Genomic DNA, 6182 nt, shown 5'->3' with positions numbered 1-6182 from the left:
AAAATACTGATATCTTTATGTTGGCATGCTCATGCAAACAAGTGTGTGTGTGTGTGTCTGTGTGTGTGTGTGTGTGTGTGTGTGTGTACCACAGTGTTTTATAAAGCACAGCCTAACTGATTATATAGGACAAAAATTATATAGGACCCTAGGTCAGTATAAATGCTAATGGCTGGCAAAGTTCACAAAGAGATGTTCTGTGCTTACTCATCTGTTCAATCTCTGGTTGCCTGCCAGTGTTTATGTGTGTATTTGGGCAGTCATTCATTTATTGTCATTCAGTCAATAGGCAGAGTATATGTGTCTATTTTTTGGCAGGCATATAGATGCTTGAGGCTAATAATGGGGGAAAAACCGGCATGAACTCTGACTTTAGTAGTGCTAAGTGATAGATAATTTGAAAAAATGACACCGTTAAATATAAAATGGCATGCATAATAACAGTTGCAATGGGGAGAGGCTGTGATGCTACGACATATAAACAGAGATATGCCATCATATGAAACTGGAAGTGGGGGTGGGTCAGGGAAATTTCCTCTTGGAAAGAAATGATGAACCTGAAGGAAGAGTAGGCATTGTCCTGGTGTGGTGGGGTGTAAGCGGTGATCCCACAAAGCACTGAAGCTCTTAGATGGGTGGGAGCTGAATAGGTGCAGGAAGCAGGGGTGAAGAAGTGAAAGTATAAAAGATTCAAGGATGAGATGAGGATGGAGCAAGAAGAGGCCACATTAAGGCCATTAAAGCTGCTAGAATTTAAAAAGAAAACACAGCCTCAAAGAAATGTGGGTAAGCCAAATAAGGATTTTGTTTTGGGAACCTGAATAAAAGCTGTCCATTTGACTGAAAAATAAAAACAGAATCTTTTTAGAGCTTTTAATATACCCACCCTGGGATATTTGGTATGCTGGCAATGATAATTCAAATTGGGATTTAAGAATAATCTTGGCCGGGAGCGGTGGCTCACACCTGTAATCGCAGCATTTTGGGAGGCCGAGGCGGGCAGATCACGAAATTAGGAGATCGAGACCATCTTGGCTAACACGGTGAAACCCAGTCTCTACTAAAAACACAAAAAAAATTAGCCAGGCCTGGTGGCGGGCGCCTGTAGTCCCAGCTACTCGGGAGGCTGAGGCAGGAGAATGGCGTAAACCCGGGACGCGGAGCTTGCAGTGAGCCGAGATCGCACCACTGCACTCCAGCCTGGGCAACCGAGTGAGACTCCATCTCAAAAAAACAAAAACAAAAACAAAAAACAGAACAAAACAAAATAAAACAAACAAAGGAATAATCTTTAGGGCTTTCAATATTTATATTTGATGATAAGGGAACACAGCCTGACCAAAGAATTATGTACACACATTCAAAGACAGAATTTATTTTAATTAAAAAAAAATTATGAGAGAAGGAAAAAGAAAACACGATTTTTACTTTCAGAACACAATTATTTTTAGTGGTGATTTTGCTTTATTTAGAACATTCTTGGAATCTTATTAACATGTCAGCTAACCAGAGAATTTTGGGAAGGGATAGTGGGGATTAATAACTGGGTTTTTCCGGGCTCCAAGATCTGAGAAAACAGAGATCTTGTTGGTGATTAGTGTAGTAAGATTAAATAAATAATTTCAGGTTTACATTGCATCATGTATTATGATTGTGATTGAGAATAATAAGAGTTTAAAAAAATGAAAAACAAGATTTCTGTAATTTAAGGATGAAACAATGGTTTAAATATTAATACACACAAATATATTTCATAATCTTATAACAAATCCTTCCAGGGGAAAATTTTTTTTTTTTTTTTTTTTTTTTTTTTTTTTTTTTTGAGCCAGAGTCTGGCTCTGTTGCCCAGGCTGGAGTGCAGTGTTTTGATCTTGACTCACTGCAACTTCCAGCTCCTAGGTTCAAGCAATCCTCCTGCCTCAGCCTCCCAAGTAGCTGGGATTACAGGCATGCACCACCATGTCTGGGTAATTTTTGTATTTTTAGTGGAGACGGGGTTTCACCATTTTGGCCAACTGGTCTGGAACTCTTGACTTCAGGTCATCCACCAGCCTCGGCCTCCCGGAGTGCTAGGATTATAGGCGTGAGCCACCACTCCTAGCCTTCCAGAGGAATTTTAAGCCCATGTCCAAATATTCTATTTGTATAAATATATTCTAATTTTTAAATAAATAGTTTCTATTTTCTGAACTTTATATTTTTTCTTGCTATAATGGGTTTTCATAATCAGAAAAGATTAAATGAGTAATCATGAATTGCCTTTAATATTTGGCAGTAAGTCAGTGAAATAATACGGCACTTATATCCAATCTTTGACATCATTAAAAGCATCAAATTCCATTAATCTAAAACTTCTTTAAGCATTTTGAAGGTAGAAAATGCTTACATGGTTCTTTCAGTTCCTCAGGCTTTTTGTCTAATGATGCATGACTTAGGATAAGATTTTAATTCAGTGCCCAGCTTGAAACATAATAATTTTTCTGTGTAAGCCACAGATCCTCTACTTCCTTTGTGTTAAAGCCTTTATATGAAACCATTAAGGAGGAGCATTCAATAGTGTATCATTAACTGTTCATACTAATAAATGGTTACAGCACATTTTCATGGCCTGTAATGTAGAACATACTATATAAAGTTTTCAGTTTGGGGATGACTAGGTTTCTGGAAGGAATAGAATGCTAAATCAATGGATGGCACTGGGCTGAGAAACATTGCTGCTACTAATCAGTCTTGAATGTGTGACATGAACATACAATAGAGAAAATACAGACATTCAAATTTGTATAATGCTGTAACTGGAAGTTAGAGGACTTGAATTTTTATATTCTGCTACTGCAAATTACGTTTTCCTTAATTGTTTATATCTAAGGAATATTTGAGGTAATATAAAAGAAAAAGAGAATAATGAACAATGATGTCACTGGAGGCTTTTTACATTAAAATAGATCATTTTTCTTCTGATACATAGGTAAATCCCTCCTCCTCCTTCTGTATGAACTTTTCTCCCACATGTTGCTATATGGTTTAGTGAGAGTGAAGTTCTAAAGAACATCAATATGATTAGTGGGATAATCCAAAGACATTTTTTTTTTTTTCAGAATAAAATGGCATGTCGAAGGTTCATTTCTTGCATATATATTTACTGGTCCACAATACAAAATAAAGTGACTGCATATACACAGGAAACTTGAATTTATACACATGTAGCATCTGATATGTATCTGATGTTCAGCATCAAGATTTCACTGAATGTTGTAGAAATGTGTATCTTTTGCATGTATATTTTACATTGATTTTCTAATTATGTACATCTAGAAAGTTTTAAGCCCAATAAATAGTTTTGTAATTTTGAGTAGTAGCATCAGTTTATGTGAGAGGAAGTAGAGATGGAGAGGTTGGCACTGGGTAATAATTAGTAAGGCCAAAGGAGAAAATTTCATAGTAAATATTATTGTTGTTATAATGAGTACAGCATGAAAGGCTTCCTCTACAAGACACTAGTCTAGGAGTTGAGAGCCGTGGTTTCTAATCTTTGTCCATTATTCCCTATGAGACTGTGGACCTGTCACGTGGCCTCTCTGGTCTTCAGTTTTCTCACCAATAAAACAAGGAGCTTGAACCAAATGATCTCTAGTGTTCCCCTTGGGTTTAAATGTCTATAAATGTTCAATGAGTAGAATGTATTGTGTTTTGCTTTGAGAAAAGAGAATGTGAATTAAGAGTAATAATTTGAATACCAATTATCCACATTAAAATAATGTCCTCTATGTGTGAGGCATAGCACATTTAGCACACATACATAAGCACACTAAGCACTTTACAAATATCCTCATTTATTCTTTACATAATCTTTTTGAAATCGAGTATGTAATATGCACTGTTTTTGAATAATAGGTGACTTCCAGCTATTTAAAACAAGCTAGAGTATGGTGCTTGAGTACTGAGTTAGGAGGTCAGCATTAGTTTCACCAAGAGCTTCTCAAAGCACGCTGCCAACCATGCTCCAGTCTCATTTGCAAGGCCTTAGACAAGGCAATCATTATGGCAGTGGTTCTTCAACTGCAGCAGCAGCAAAATGATCTGGGGAGCTTGGTGAAACAGACTGCTGGGCTCGACCACCAGAATTCCTCATTCAGAGGGTCTGGCCTGATCACTTGCATTTCTAATCAGTTCCCAGGTGATGCAGATGTTTCTGGTCCAGGCACCCCAGTTTGAGAACCACTGTATTAAAATTTCCTTCATCTCTATAGAAACGGAAAGATTTTTGGTAAGTCCTCTAATTTGCTTTAAGATAAATGAGATTTCACCTAACTCTTTTTTGGGGGGGGGGGCAGAATGAGTTTATTTCTCCAGTTTAGCCTGTTTTAACTCCTACATACATGAACAGCCAATACAATAAAAATAAAGTAGAAACACAATATTTAGTATTCCTTATCATAGCCATTTGAAGCACCTTTCTGCCTAAAAGGCTCAAGACTGTCAGGAGAGGCCCTGAGACAAAGGCATTGCTGTAAGATGTGGGCTGTATGTAGCGCAGTGGCAAGGTCACCACGTGCAAAATCTGTGGCTTGCCTGCCTCTGTGCCTCAGACGGAACAAATGCATGGGATGGATCTGGGATCTATACAACAGCTCCATGAGGCAGGACAATAATATGAGGTTTTATGCTGAATTACACCCATTTTCCCAGTGAGGACACATAAAACCTTCCAAACATGTGACAAGTTTCAGACCCAAATATAATAAATGATGTACAGGCATGTGACCTGTGAAGTGAATTTGTCAACCTTGTTTCATTTGAGTGTGAAAAATGCTTTATAATTTTTATAATCTTATCTTCAGCAGCTTTGTAAGAAATAACTTGCCAGGCATGGTGGTACACGAGGTCAGGAGATGGAGACCATCCTAGCTAACATGGTGAAACCCCGTCTCTACTAAAAATACAAAAAAATGAACCGGGCGTGGTGGCAGGTGCCTGTAGTCCCAGCTACTCGGGAGGCTGAGGCAGGAGAATGTCATGAACCTAGGAGGTGGAGCTGGCAGTGAGCCGAGATTGTGCCACTGCACTCCAGCCTGGGTGACAGAGCGAGACTCCATCTCAAAAAAAAAAAAAAGAAAAAAAAGAAAAGAAAAAAGAAATAACTTGCTCTATCAAGGCCATTTCAGTTTCCTCATTCATAAAGTGAAAATACAAACTACGGCTCACAGGTTTTCTGATCCTGCCACTTAAAGAAAAAAAGCAGGACTAGGACACTGGTCTCCTGGGAGTCCAAGGGACAGTGATTTGCCCAGCTTGTGCTCAGAGAGGGATCGGCAGTGGGGTGGCTTGGGCAGGTCTGTGTCCCCCTGCTGCACTGAATTTCTCTTGCCAGGTGGTCAGAGAGTGCGGGTCACATAAAGGTTGCTTAGTTGTAGCAAACCTCAGGGGAAGCATCCTCTGACTGGCCGCAGCACAACAACCAGCTCTGGGTATGGGCAGCATTTTTTTGGCCTATTGGGAAAGCCTATCTGATGGTGTCCTGAAGATTGTGTCTACTTCATCATCCTCACTGACTTAACTGTGACACCGGACAGGAATCAGGGAAGAGGGGGGTTGGCTACTCCACGGACAAAGTCCTGATCCTTACCCCAACAAGTCACCTTAGAACTGCTCTGATCCTCACCATCAGCCCTGTCACACTTCCCTCATGGGGTGCAGTGCTCATTTGACTGGGCCTCTGCTTTTTAAAATAAGTGGTTTCATGACAGACTTCAGCCTGGTAGCAATGACCAAAGGATCAGACAGAGGAATCCTTGGATTCTGAGCTCAGGTCAGTTTCAGGAGATACCTGTCAGTGGCTGGGTCCTCCAAGCCCCATGGGGGCCCGGCCCAATTCCAAGGCCTCTCTAGTTAGGATGGTAGCCCTCTTAGTCCTACCCATCCAGGGAGCAGATGGCCAGAGGAGCAGTGTTGTTGGGTCCAATGCTGTAGCAAGGACTAAAATAGGGTAGGAGGCGCCCAGGGAAGGGATAGCGGGGGAAAGCGAAGATTTCGCGGTGGAAACTCAAAGTGAAGAAGCCGGGTTCGCAGCCTCCAGTGGCCCAGCGTCAGAAGCGGCCGCTACCTGCAGCTCAGCACTTTGGGCCAGAGAGCGCCCGAGGCCCAGAGCCCAAAGCCCGGCAGCGCAGGGCCCATATCCCACC

The sequence above is a fragment of the Macaca thibetana genome, chromosome 3 (genome assembly GCF_024542745.1).
Source record: "Macaca thibetana thibetana isolate TM-01 chromosome 3, ASM2454274v1, whole genome shotgun sequence".
NCBI lineage: Eukaryota > Metazoa > Chordata > Mammalia > Primates > Cercopithecidae > Macaca > Macaca thibetana.
The sequence above is the reverse complement of the archived record's forward strand: the minus strand, read 5'-3'. Positions refer to the sequence as shown.